The sequence below is a fragment of the Lithobates pipiens genome, unplaced genomic scaffold, assembly GCF_037356315.1.
Source record: "Lithobates pipiens isolate NorthernLeopardFrog02 unplaced genomic scaffold, aLitPip1_a1.2 Scaffold_18, whole genome shotgun sequence".
NCBI classification, from domain to species: domain Eukaryota; kingdom Metazoa; phylum Chordata; class Amphibia; order Anura; family Ranidae; genus Lithobates; species Lithobates pipiens.
The window spans coordinates 142,664,995-142,680,076 of record NW_027507758.1 but is presented as its reverse complement, the minus strand read 5'-3'; the positions used below and the strand labels follow the sequence as shown (position 1 = coordinate 142,680,076).

General features: G+C 41.5%; 1 protein-coding gene across 1 annotated transcript in view; it reads right to left on the bottom strand.

The window, feature by feature from the left end:
• SLC24A3 (solute carrier family 24 member 3) overlaps positions 1-15,082 on the bottom strand; it is a 568,031-nt gene that overhangs the window by 202,875 nt on the left and 350,074 nt on the right. The window lies entirely within an intron of this gene.

Genomic DNA, 15,082 nt, shown 5'->3' with positions numbered 1-15,082 from the left:
TAAACTCTGCTTTCCTTACATCTGACCACTGTACTCTGTGCTACATTCTACCAACCTCTAAACTCTGTTTTCCTTACATATGGCACCTGCACTCTGTGCTACATACTACTGACCTCTGAACTGCATTATCTTTTCCTGACCCCTGCACTCTTCTTTACATACTACTGATCTCTGAGCTCTGCATTACTCACGCCTGCACTCTGCACTATATACTGACTTCTTTCGCTACTTTCTACCGGACCACTGCACTGTGAATGCAAGTGAATGCCATGCTCCTTACTGAAGCTTAAAAGCTAGGATAAGTTTATGCTTTTACAGTGACATTTGTATTATTTGTTTTATAATACAGCCATTGTATTATTATTTTTTTAATAGGGCCTTGCTAGTTTATCTCCTAAAAAAAAAAAGCACACTACGTGCTTGTGATCTTGTGTATGCCTTGTGTATCCTAATGCTACAAGGCCTACACTGTAAAGTGGCAACCACTTTATTGGCCATCCCTTCTTTTCTTCTTGATACCGTCAAGGCATGCATCCTAATTATGCATGAACATCTTGGTGCCTCTTATTTGATATAAGGTTATTCTATTTTAAAAACAGGGGCATGATTTTGTGGGTGTAGGTACAAATTGGGGTATGGTTTTATAGGTGTGATTATGTGATTAACGTGGATTTGGTCAGTAAGGCGTCTCCAGATTTAATTTTGAATATCTGGAACCTGAGCTCAGCACCAATGGACAAAATTATTCTTACAAAGGAATGAATGCTTGCAAAGGAACACAGTGTTGTGCTCATTGATATTGGAAAATTGGACTTCTAGAGTCCACAAGTGTTCTAATATGCAGCCAAAGCTGAATTCATATAGACACTTCAGTTTGTTCATATTGAGCAACATTTCTTTTATTAGACCTGAGGCTCCACAGCTAATGGAAAATCATGGGAAGTGCTGCAAGAGACAAAATACATTGCCTCATTTTAGGCACAGCCTTTACTAAAAGTGCGCTGACAGCACTAAATCCTATTCTCTATATGAAGAGTTCTTCCAAACAGCAGATAATAAGAAGGAATTTGATCTGAAAAATAGATCTTCACGGTCTAGTCCGCAAACAGGACAATCATCTTTTTAACAGAGAACTCGCCCTTTAATTTGCTACTAGCAAACTAGTTCAGTGAAACTATCTTTTTGCCAAGATGACTTTGTGGGATGTTAGTAAATAGGATTTGATATACAAGAATATCAAATGCTTGGCCTTAAGTTCACTTTAGTAACGCTGAAGAAATGTACGAAAAATACCTCTTCTTTTTGATATTCTTATACTGTGAAAATAATCAATTGTCCTTGCATGAAAGCTTTCCAGCAGCCTTTATACTTCGAGACTATTATGATTATAGAGATTCCAGAAAATATGATTTATACTTCAGTTGCATGGCATTGTGTGAGAGGAAGGGATAAATGCTGCCTGTGTTGGGAGCTGTTTAATGTCCTTGTGTCCTTAGATGTCATGAAAATGATCAGAGTGAAGGAATGCACAATGAAAATTGCCCATCTCTGATGATTCTACACTGCTGTTTTGCTCTTTTGTTGTCTTTTTATATTTCAGTATGCTGCTGGGACCTTTGTGTGCTCTCTAACCCACCACTGATAGAAATAAAAAAAGGGACAGATCATCCATCGATGCACTTGTCACCTTAGTACTCTGTATTCCTTGCCTCTGGGAAGACTATGAAATCAAGTTTTTATTCCTCTGTGACTGCAATGAATTTTTTTTCCTCTCTGCTGCCCAACTGACCCAGCTAGGCATGAATGATAACTTTAAATTGTAATGCTTCTAGCAATTGGAGAACTTAAGGTTATAGGGCATCCCTCGGTTCACAAAATAAATACAGCTGATAAAACCGGTAGAGAAATATCACGAAATGCCACAACAGAAAAGAGCAAATGTATGCATTTGTTGCAGAAGAAAAAAACAACTGACTTTAAAGTGGGCCTCTACTTAAAAAGTAAGGATATTTGTGACTAAGCATTAACCAGCAAAATCTATCTTTTGCCTTGAATTGATCCTGTAAAATAGCAGTGAATTTCCTCCTGACATTTGACTGTTCTTTGGCTTAAAACAGTTATAAACCCTATTTTTTTCCCGTAGAATAAAATACAGGTTTATACTTACCTGTGCATCAAGAGACTTTACGGTTTTAGGAGATGTGTTTGGTAACAAACGTTTATCATTTACGATGTTACAATCTAAATATTCTCTCAGCTGGTATTTTCTTGTTTCCTTCAACTGTTTCATGCCTGTGCTTTTTAATTTGATTTGACCAATATCACCTTATCCACATCCAGTTTGGAGCTTCTCATGCAAGCTGAACAATCGACTAAGACCCACTTGACTTTATACAAGGCTCTGCAACAGTCTTTCTCGCTGGGACTGCTTAAATGCAGAGAGAAGTGGTCATTACATACCCCTAGCCTTGATAATGATCATTGGAAAGATGTGTAGGACTATCCATTCCAACAACTAGTCTCTGCTAGGGACAGACTCATACACTTAAAAATCATCCACCACAACTACCTTACTCCGAAGAGACTGGCTACGTTTTCAGCTGATCACTCGGCCATGTGTTGCAAGATGCAGTGATTTAAATGCCAGCTTCCTTCACATCTTCTGGACGTGTCCGGAAATATGCATGTATTGGTCTCAGGTTACAAAAATAATTTTTAGATGTCGATATTACGATACATCTAGATCTAAATATATGTTTATTTCTGGACCCCTTGGCCCACAGAAAGGTTATCAGAACATTACTCAGTTTCCTAATTATGAAAGGAAGACAACAGTGATTCAGTCTCCTCTTGATAAGTGGAAGTCATTGATAAATTCTGCTCTTCCGTTGTACAAGGCTGCCTAGAATAGCAGAGGCTATCCCACTAAATTTGACAAGGTCTGGTCTCCCTGGGTGGAGAATTCTGACACAGTGACCCATATCTGCTTACACCCCTCATTGAGACTTTTCTGTGGAATTAGTTGAATGATACGTTAATTCCCTATTATTAGGCTTATCTGCACCTATCTTTATAAGGTATATGCCATCTTCTATCTTTAATTTTTAATCATGCCCTCTGTGGCTCTTGTCTGCATTTGAGATCCTGTTGGTATTGTGTGTGTTGGGACCAAGGGTCTCTCTCTGGTTTGGCACGTCAATATTTAGTTCCTGGTAATGTCTTACTATGTGGCAGTCAGGAGCACAACCTGTTTATATATTTTTTCCCTAATTGTGAACTGTTGTTTTTTTTCTATATTATACTGTATTTTGTAATTTTGTGCCTTTATGCCTTAAAATCAATAAATGGAACTTGATAAAAAAATATATATATATATCAATTGTGGGAAGGAAGTATAATTATGACAATGTATTAAAAAGAGATGTATTTTGCTTTTTTGCACTTACTTTTGGACTCCTGTGACCCAGAATCAGTCTGATGTCACAGAACTGCTCCAGGTTTTGGAAGGATGCTGACCATACTGTTGGGATCCTCCCAGATGCCCGATTGGCAGCTTGATCAGCCTTTCAGCACATGGCTGAGAACCTGAATCAACTGTTTCCACCCCCTCGCCAGCCCGGCACTCCAGTGACCAGTGAGCACTGGAAGAGCAGATATCTATGATTGACAGTCAGTGTTCACTGCTCCCAGAAGACAGGCCATGGGACTATACTTCTCCTTTCGCCAATTCATGAACCTTAACCCTAACATTTAACTCAACCTGAGGTCTAAGACATAACCTTGATTCTTTGAGTGAACCTGTGCTTTGCCCATGGAGGGCAATGCAACATGCTTACTTTACCCCCCCCCCCACTTGACTTTATACAAGGCTCTGCAACAGTCTTTCTCGCTGGGACTGCTTAAATGCAGAGAGAAGTGGTCATTACATACCCCTAGCCTTGATAATGATCATTGGAAAGATGTGTAGGACTATCCATTCCAACAACTAGTCTCTGCTAGGGACAGGCTCATACACTTAAAAATCATCCACCACAACTACCTTACTCCGAAGAGACTGGCTACGTTTTCAGCTGATCACTCGGCCATGTGTTGCAAGATGCAGTGATTTAAATGCCAGCTTCCTTCACATCTTCTGGACGTGTCCGGAAATATGCATGTATTGGTCTCAGGTTACAAAAATAATTTTTAGATGTCGATATTACGATACATCTAGATCTAAATATATGTTTATTTCTGGACCCCTTGGCCCACAGAAAGGTTATCAGAACATTACTCAGTTTCCTAATTATGAAAGGAAGACAACAGTGATTCAGTCTCCTCTTGATAAGTGGAAGTCATTGATAAATTCTGCTCTTCCGTTGTACAAGGCTGCCTAGAATAGCAGAGGCTATCCCACTAAATTTGACAAGGTCTGGTCTCCCTGGGTGGAGAATTCTGACACAGTGACCCATATCTGCTTACACCCCTCATTGAGACTTTTCTGTGGAATTAGTTGAATGATACGTTAATTCCCTATTATTAGGCTTATCTGCACCTATCTTTATAAGGTATATGCCATCTTCTATCTTTAATTTTTAATCATGCCCTCTGTGGCTCTTGTCTGCATTTGAGATCCTGTTGGTATTGTGTGTGTTGGGACCAAGGGTCTCTCTCTGGTTTGGCACGTCAATATTTAGTTCCTGGTAATGTCTTACTATGTGGCAGTCAGGAGCACAACCTGTTTATATTTTTTTTCCCTAATTGTGAACTGTTGTTTTTTTTCTATATTATACTGTATTTTGTAATTTTGTGCCTTTATGCCTTAAAATCAATAAATGGAACTTGATAAAAAAATATATATATATATCAATTGTGGGAAGGAAGTATAATTATGACAATGTATTAAAAAGAGATGTATTTTGCTTTTTTGCACTTACTTTTGGACTCCTGTGACCCAGAATCAGTCTGATGTCACAGAACTGCTCCAGGTTTTGGAAGGATGCTGACCATACTGTTGGGATCCTCCCAGATGCCCGATTGGCAGCTTGATCAGCCTTTCAGCACATGGCTGAGAACCTGAATCAACTGTTTCCACCCCCTCGCCAGCCCGGCACTCCAGTGACCAGTGAGCACTGGAAGAGCAGATATCTATGATTGACAGTCAGTGTTCACTGCTCCCAGAAGACAGGCCATGGGACTATACTTCTCCTTTCGCCAATTCATGAACCTTAACCCTAACATTTAACTCAACCTGAGGTCTAAGACATAACCTTGATTCTTTGAGTGAACCTGTGCTTTGCCCATGGAGGGCAATGCAACATGCTTACTTTACCCCCCCCCCCCCCCCCCGGGTGTTCCAATTATTTGTGAAGCAAAGAAAATTTTGGATGTGCTTTGAAGGCTATGGATTCACTGTGCAACTAAGCCTTCTGTACAAAAGAGTGAAGGATCTAGTCAGAGCACTCATGTGTACTGCTGTCCACATTAGGTAAGGATCCCAGTGGGCCCTGATGCTTACTAGATCCATCCTCATACATACTGCTTTAAATTGTATGTGTAGGCAAAAACTTTCTTCTTTACTTTTCAATAAAGCGGGTAAGGGTTAGTTTGATTAGTTATTTATTTATATATTGATATATGTGATCCACAAGAGAGTTTTCCCTTCATTTCATAACCTAGAAACACAACAGAAAGTGAGAGAAAATATTAACAAAGTGATTAAAATGTACTTCTTACCTCTTGTCCTGTTGCCAACTCTAAAATGTGGGATTTCCTATTGCTTTTTGCCTTGGTGAGAATGGTCAGCTGGACCAAAGGAGTCAGTGGGGCTGATTTACTAAAGCCAAAGTGGCTTTTCACTTTGCAGGGAATTTTTACTTTGCAAAATAATTTTTTAGGGAATGTGGTGAAATTGCACATTGCAAATGTAATGCCCTGCCAAAAGTTAGGTTAAAGTTAGTTTTCGAATGTCCTGTAGTCAGTGGAGTAGCAATCTGTTTTTCACGTCTGGTTAGATTTCCCTAAGGTCAGTGGTTGAATTACTCCTGTCTCTTCTGTCTGAAGCTTCTAGAAAATAGAAAAGGAGGGCCAGCCACTGATTTATGGATATTTATCAGTCCCCAGGGGGTGAGGTTCCCAGAGGTGGCCGAGGTGTTGATAAATATTTAGGAGACCTGGACAGAGGGCCTTTTTCCTCTCCGGTGAGGGTTCCAGTTTTCCTGGGGCTGCTGCCTCTGAGAGGTAGCTAGTGTGTGACAAGAGTCGCACTTTGGGCCTCAGCAGATGCTGGGCTGAGGGCCAGGTGAAGATAGGCTAATAGGATTTTTGTTGAAGGGCATCATCTTGGAGTCTGGTCTGGAGAAGGATCTTTGTCTCCCTCACCAAAGAGTGGTGCGTGGAAGTTGGGTAGCATACAGTCATCCTATGACATTGTAAGTAAGACCAGGTCTTGGACTCCCAGGTGTGCATATGTTAGAGGGAATTGGGTGTTGCAGGTTACTGGATGGGCTGGAACTGCTTTTACAGAGACCTAGATTTGCTGGCTATTCCCTATTTCCCATTTTTGAACTGTCCTGAACCCCTAAATTCCCTCCTGTTTAGTTTTCTGCAAATAAAATCCACAGAAAGACATTCCCTAGGTGTTCTCAGTGTGCTTGGAACTGTGTCTGTGGAAGACAGCCTCTGTACTATTGTAGGAGAACCTGTCTATTTTCAGGGGCCCCTCCCTGTGAAAACGCAACATGTGGCGGCTGGTCCGGGATACCCCAGTGGTACATGCTGCCATTGCCTATAACACCTGACAAAAGGCTGTGTACTTGTCTATATGTGTGATTTTTGATTCTTTGTTGACTGATCCAGGGTCACCAAGATTTGATGTTGTAGAGCACAGTGAGGGTAGAATAGAAGAGTAGGTGATTTTAGAGGGGTCTCAGTCCGATTGGTCCTGGGAAGACAGAGTGGACATGAGGCTGAGAGTATCCTTTGATCAGACCCTGAATCAGCAGAAAAGGAGCACACAGGTCAAGTTCTAGAGAGTGCTAACAGGCTGCAGCTGAGTGATGTCTACATTAATTCCCAAGTAGAGTTGTCCTCACCACATACCTTTCCTAGGGCTCTAGCATAAAGTGAGGTACACAGGGAGCTGATTAAGACAGCTACAAAGCCTCGTGTTGCTCCAGGGCAGAAGAATGTGTAAAAATGACCCCAGTTTTTGAGGCTACTGAGAATTGTATAGAGACAGGTAGCCTTGGAGTTTGGGTCTGAGTACCCCCGTGTTCCCAGAGAGCTGATGGAGGAGACTGAGAAATATCGGCAGGGTTGGTATGATAAAGAGGTTTGGGAGTATCTCAGTGTCCCTAAATCCCGCAGGGACCAGAGCTCCCCAACATTTTGACAAACGTTCCTAAACATCAGAGACAGCTGGTATTTGGAAAGATTTAATTTCAAGGACAATGTTATCATATGCAGAGCTGGACACAGAGACCAGGAATGGTCTATTGGTATCTGGGGTCCTGGTAGGAGAATGGTTCAGGTCCCTGATCCTGACTATTACAGATTAGCTGCTGTGCCTGGAACTGTGTCTGTGGCAGGCAGCCTTAGTACTATTGTGGGAAATCCTGTCTATTTTCAGTGGCCCCTCAGGAAGGGAGCGCTACACAAAGAGTGCCCAATCACATGCAAGGAAAACAAAGTATTTTTCTTACATATGATTGGATGCAGCAGCAGGACTTCATCTCATTCCCTAAACAAATGGAAAATTCCCTTGCAAAGTCAACAGTAAAAACTAATTCTAATCCACGTCTACACGTTCATTGGAGAACAACTATCAGACTATACATACAAATATAGTATGAAAGAGCAGTGGTCCACACCAACCAATGAGCAACTAGATTTCATTGTTTTGATTGCTCTAAACTGATAAAAAGTGAAACTGGATTCATTCCCACTTTGCACATCATTATCACTCAGTGCTAAATAGACCACATTACACTCTCTGTGTAATTTCCGCTAAGTATGGCCACTGTTTTGTTGGAGAATTTTATTCACTTGATACATTTTGTTTATAATACAGCGGGACATTTTTTTATTAGCCTAATTTAGTAATTCAGAAAGAATTCAATGTGATATCCTGTTGTTTGCAGATGTTCATGAAAGGGAATGAGTTTACAGCCGACTGAGCCAACCACAAGTGGTATAAGAAGTGAATGCATCAAATATGCTCACCAGGATACCCTCTGTAACTTTTGTAGAATGTTCCTTGTTTCTTTGCTTTTATATGACCTAGATACGAAATGAGATGTCTAATGCTAGCTAAGAGGTCAGAAGATTATGCACATAGCATGACTAAATGAACAAAATCATTATATTCCACCACAAATGTTACTATGCAATAATATACTATTACTCTTCTTCTTTGCTACAAAAGGAAAACCCTTCTACCTGGACATACACTATATTATGTATTGGGGAGCCTGCCTTTACATGCACGTGAATTTTAATGACATCCGAGTCTTAGTCTGTAGGGTTCAATATTGAGTTGGCCCATTCTTTGCAGCTATAACAACTTCAACTCTTCTGGAAAGGCTGTCCACAAGGTTTAGGAGTGTGCCTATGGGAATGTTTGACCATTCTTCCAGAAGCACATTTGTCAGGTCAAGCACTGATATTGAACGAGAAGGCCTGGCTTGTAGTCTCCGCTCTAATTCATCCCAAAGGTGCTCAGGTTGAGATCAGGGCTCTGTACAGGCCAACCAAGTTCCTCCACCCCAAACTCACTCATCCATGTCTTTATGGACCTTGCTTTGTGCAATGGTCCAAATCATTTGATGATGGTGGGATTATAGTGTGGAGTTGTTTTTCAGGGGTTGACCATGGCCCCTTAGTTCCAGTGAAGGGAACTCTTAAGACGTCAGTATACTGAGACATTTTGGAAAATTTATTGCTCCCTCCTTTGTGGGAACAGTTTGGGGATGGCCCCTTCCTGTTCCAATATGACTTTGCACCAGTGCACAAACAAGGTCCATAAAGACATGAATGAGCGAGTTTGGGGTGGAGGAACTTGACTAGCTTGCACAGAGTCCTTACTTTAGAATACTTTTGGGATGAATTAGAGTGCAGCCTACAAGCCAGGTCTTCCCGTCCACATCAGTGCCTGACCTCACAAATGCGCTTCTGGAAGCAGGGTCAAACATTCTCATAGATACACTCCTAAACCTTGTGGACAACCTTCCCAGAGTTTAAGATGTTATAGCTGCAAAGGGTCTTTGCATGTCTTTATGGGGCCAAGCCAGGCCTTCTCATTCAACATCAGTGCCTGACCTCCCAATTGCGCTTCTGGAAGAATGGTCAAACATTCCCATAGACACACTCCTAAACCTTGTGGACAGCCTTTCCAGAAGAGTTGAAGTTGTTATAGCTGCAAAGGGTGGGCCAACTCAATATTGAACCCTACGGACTTAGACTGGGATGTCCTTAAAGTTCACGTGCGTGTAAAAGCAGGTGTCCCAATACTTTTGGTAATATAGTGTCTGGGGTTATTTACGAAAGGCAAATCCACTTTGCACTGAAAGTGCACTTGGAAGTGCAGTCGCTCTAAATCTAAGGGGTCTGAAATGAGTGGAAACTCTGCTGATTTTATGTGCAAGCTATAATGCTGTTTATTTTCCTTGCATGTCCCCCTCAGATCTACAGCAATTTTACTTCCAAGTGCACTTGCAGTGCAAAGTGAATCTTCCTTTAGTAAATAAACCCCTATATGTGAAATATCTCTAAGCCGTTTGCAAATGGCACAGCTGATGCACAAAATTTTGCTTGCAAGAAAAGTTCATTCATAAAACATCCTACTATTACTGTGCAACATTTTCAAACGGAAAACTGCTAAAACAGGACAATTTAGAGTATTTGTTGTGCCCTCTGACATTGCCAGTGGGCTGAACATAATATTAAACATATGTAATGTTAGGAGAGTGTCAGAGACTGATAGCATACTGCAAGAGCTAGTCAGAGACACGAAACATGATATATGTGTGGTTGGAAGTTGGAGATAAATTGCAGAAAGACTGTTAGAGACTGTGGGCATGAATCATGAGACTGCTAGAGAATATTGGCACTACAGGGCTTCTACTGCTGGCTCCTGGACTCTGCTGCACAATAAGCTCAATAAGGGCGCAAGTTGGGTGCAGCAGTTTATAAATTAGCCCCATAGAACAATTAGGACAATGGGACAAATCCTTCCAAACTGGCAAATATAATTTGCTCCAAATTTGGTGTCTCCATGTTGAACAGAGACTACCATTATAACCCTACACAATGACCAAACAAATGCACCCAAATTGCTAGTATGTAGCCCCATGTACACGGGACGCTGCTAAACGTATGTTCAAAGGCAGTTGGGCACTTTTTTTAATGGTCCCTGAACTCACTCAATGTTATCCTATGTGACAAGGTACACAGCCTCGTTTTTTGCTGTTTTTAGGCAGGTGCGTTTATCAGTGTTTCTTTGAAAGCAAAAAATGGGTTCAGACACCGAAGATTTCCATGTTTCAGACGCCAAGCGCAGCTAAACGCGGTACCGGCATTTAGCTGCGTTTTTGTTTATAAGTGCTTTTAAAGGTACCCTATTTTTTTTTTACATTAAAAATCTCAAAAATGATGGCAAATGATGAAAAACCACTAAATTTAAAAAAAAAAAAACTTGTAGTTGCTTGCAGTGATTCATAGACCATTTATATACCCTAATGACCCCGTGATCCAATCCAATACACCACTAGCATTGCTGTTATCCAAAGTATAATTGGAATTTGACCCATATGTTTTAGATTTGAACAAGCAACTTGTGGTAAGTGATGTGGCTAGTGGACAATCCACAACTTGTGGCAAGTGATGTGGCAAGTGGACAATCCACAGCTTGTGGCAGGTGACGTGGTAAGTGGACAATCCACAACTTGTGGAAGGTGACTTGGCAAGTGGACAATCCACAACTTGTGGGTGGCAAGTGGACAATCCACAACTTGTGGCAGGTGATGTGGCAAGTGGACAATCCACAACTTGTGGCAGGTGACGTGGCAAGTGGACAATCCACAACTTGTGGGTAGCAAGTGGACAAACCACAACTTGTGGCAGGTGACGTGGCAAGTGGACAATCCACAACTTGTGGCAGGTGACTTGGCAAGTGGACAATCCACAACTTGTGGCAGGTGATGTGGCAAGTGGACAATCCACAACTTGTAGCAGGTGACGTGGCAAGTGGACAATCCACAACTTGTGGGTAGCAAGTGGACAATCCACAACTTGTGGCAGGTGACTTGGCAAGTGGACAATCCACAACTTGTGGCAGGTGACGTGGCGTGTATGTACATGTTTACAAAATGTCCTGCCGACATTCGCTGTGCAATCAAAGGATGGGTCTACTCACTCTAGTCAAAATGGCTGAAATAGTTAACTAACAATGTTTTTTGAGCTTGGGGAGTGTCTTAAATGAGATAATCTTAATAAACGCTTCTAGATGCAAACGCGGTTAAACAAGGCTAAACGGGCATTTTAAACGCCGGTTTCAAGGTGTCATGGGGCCTTAGATGAATGTTCTCTGTACCTGTGTTCTATCTTATTGTATTATAAGTTATTTTATTTATGAAGTCTGTCTCTTAAGACACCAAAATCAGTGTTAGCTCCTTACCAACACACTACACAAAAATTATAAGCACCAATGCTTCCATTATCAATACGAGTTACAATCACAACAAGAACAATAAACTCAGAATGAGACAAGACACATAAAAATAATCAGTACAAAACCTCTATCCAACAAAACTAATCTAATGTGAAAATGCTAACACACAAGAGAATCTAAATATAAGCCAATACATGTTTGACGTGCCAGCAAAAAATCTTCCTGTTTATGCCGAGGGAGAAGCAGGAATTGAAATAATCTCTACAGAATTATCACTAGTATTGAAATACCACAAACAAGAGCTGCTTAGGGGCGCCATCCTTTCTTATATTCTTGGCTACCAGCTGCAGCTGAATAGCAGATGTCTACATAGCGCTAACCTTACTGTTTTCTTGTCTAAGCCTTCAGTCCCTTGTCGATTCTTGCCATTTAGGATCTTCTGACAGCATGTAATCGTTTTTTTGTCTTTCATTCTTTTGCACTAAGTGACTGTCATTAATTTGCCAATCTCACTTTTTCAATTTCGCATCCATTTTTTTTCCCTGCCAAAATGAAAAATGAAACGGTACTTCGAAACAGAGATTTTCCGTTATCAGTCCCTACCATATAGTAGATGAAGCCATCCTGAGCCTCTGATAGTTATCTCTCTCTCTTCTACATTACACTCTACTGCAAATAACCTAAATTTCTATGTAAGACAGAAAAGTATGCACCACCTGGGGGAAACATACTTTACATCTTTTAATTAATAATTGCAATTGTAAAATATCTTTTTCTATAGCCTTTGCACATTGTTGTACAATTTTCATAGCATTATAGCAATATAGGGAAATTGTAGAAATATAAATGACCTCTGAGGTTATGAAATTCAGGGTGTCTAGCCATACAGATCAAGTGACTGCTATGGGGCCTTGAAGCTCTAAGGAAGAGGGTCTTCCCTCAAACCGCATCAGCCACTCCAAATACCGCCTGGTCTTCCGGCATCACCGGTTCTTCGCAACAGACCTGAAAGAGACTGATCGCTTCTTGTTTTGCTGTGATATGTGTAGCACTGACCCCCAAAGGAGCAGCTGATTTAATTGGGCTTACCGTTACTTTCTTCACCTCGTGCGTGTCTAGGGGTTTCCCGAGGTAGATGGCCCAAGAATTGCAGAGACTGATGCCAGATCCACTTAAGGGATTTTAATGTGCAAAAAGGATAAACAAAAACACAGTCTCTCAACGTAGGGTTAGAGGGTTTAGGTAGGAAAGTCCAGGTACTCTTAGTACTAAGTCAAAGTAGAAAAAAGTCTTTCACATTAGGAAATCCAGAGAATATCCATTCACAGCTGGATCCTCACCCTTATCGGATAGCCCTTCTCTCACCAGGCCTATCAGCCAACAGGGTGAATAAATCAACAATGCAAAGTCTCTGCCACAGACTTGATGTAGAACACTTGAATAACCGAAAGGATTTAGCAGCTTAGAGAACCCTCGTACAGCAAGATCAGATTCGCTTAGGGTCTTTCAACTTAGCCTCCAGGCTCTTTCTGAGAAGCTAACCCTTTCGTGGCCTTCCCCCAAAGAGTCCTCCTCTGGATGCTTCTAAAGTTGCTGGGCCTCTCCAATAACCAAGACGGCACCGAACCACCTTTTCGAATCCTTCCTTCAGTTACTTTGCCTCGGGCTAGCCAGCCCCAAGACTTGGAGTCGGGTGAATCCGCACCCCAGGCCATAAGAGCCCTGGGGGCTGGTCAGGAGGACCAGGACCAAACAGACAGAAAGATCTTCTGGACTGGAAACCCCGAAGCACGTGACGTCAGCACCTTAAGTACCCTCTCCAACCATGTACAGCAAGAGAACACTCCCACTGGGCTGGTTCCAAGAGAGAATAAACACCCAATGAACCCAACTAGACTGTGTTCTAAGCCCTGCCAGAGATGACAGCGCCACCCATGGTCAGGCAGAACACCATGCAATCCAGCCAGACTAGTACTGAGGCCAAAATTTAGTGTAATTGAACCCAAAACCAAACTGCGTTCCAGGAATAGTTAAATGACAAAACACATAGCGCTTGCTCTATAGAAGCCGGAGCTACATATGTCTATATACAACATCTGTGAGTACAACCATTACTGTTTTTCCTTGGAATAAAACTTATTTTTGGTAATGCACATGCATGCAAGTACCAATAACAGCCACCTGGATGATACGTTTGTATAAAATGAGTACATATGTAGTTGGGAAAGCTATGTATGATGCCCTAAAAGCATTTTGCATTCTGTATCATTAAATACATAGCCACTAGAAACTCTAAAAAAAGTGAGAACTAAAGACAAGCAATGACCTTTGCAGTCACAAAATTATTAGGGATGTTACTGATTAAAATTTTAGGGTTTGATTAATCGTTTTTTTCAAATTGATGAATCAACTAATTTCGATTAATTATAACATGCATACGTATCTAACTACTATCACTTATCTGATCTCCTTGCATTGCAACTCTGCATTAGTCAGTGGTAAATGTGGTATACACTATATACAATCACCTGGCTGGCTTAGCCCTTCCTTCTCTGGGCTGGCTGCTCAGCTGTCAGCTAATTGCCAGCTCTCATCTCTCTCCACAGTTGCCAGCTGTTCCTGATCATGCTCTTCTGACCTGCCTACTTAAAGCTGTCCAGCTCACTTCACCTCTGCCTTCGCCTTGGTCACATCACAAGAAACCATCTCCTGCGGTTCTGTTTATTGACTGGCTTGCTGACATCCCTTCTGGCTCCTTATACTGCTTGCTGTTGCTCTACTTGGATCCCTGACTTCTGGCCTGGCTGATTACCCGATCTGGTTATTGAACTCTGGCCTGGCTGACTACTCTATCTGGTTACCGGACTCTGGCTATGATTTGACTACACTTTTTCTATTTACCTTTTTATTTAATAAACAAGTGTGATTTAATTGTACTTCTGTCTCGGTCTGATTCATGGTTCCTGACACTAGTTAGTTTCCACAATCCATGACTTAACTTCACAGTTCACACAAATACTTTTTAAATTCAAACTGTAGCACGGACATAAGTAATTTTTTTTTCCACAGTACCGTGACAATCCCTCCACCTCCGGTCTAACTAATCACTCTCACCTTATGGCATGGACCAATGTACAAACAGGTGGTCATGCAAGCGGGTATAAAATGGGTTAACACGGACCATAAACTACTCTCACGTCTCCTTAGATCTCAGCAAGGACGCCAGGTCATGGGTAGAAAGAAAAGATCTAAGTGCTCACCGCTTAAGTATAAGATTAAATTTTTGTGTTCAAACACAAACTACTCACATAAAGATGATAAAAACACAGCATGTAAAGCCGACAATCATGCTAGTTCCGTAGGGCAGCAGCGGGTGACGTCATGCATAGCTCCTCCCCCTTATGCGTTACGTTCAATCAGAACTTCAATGCCACC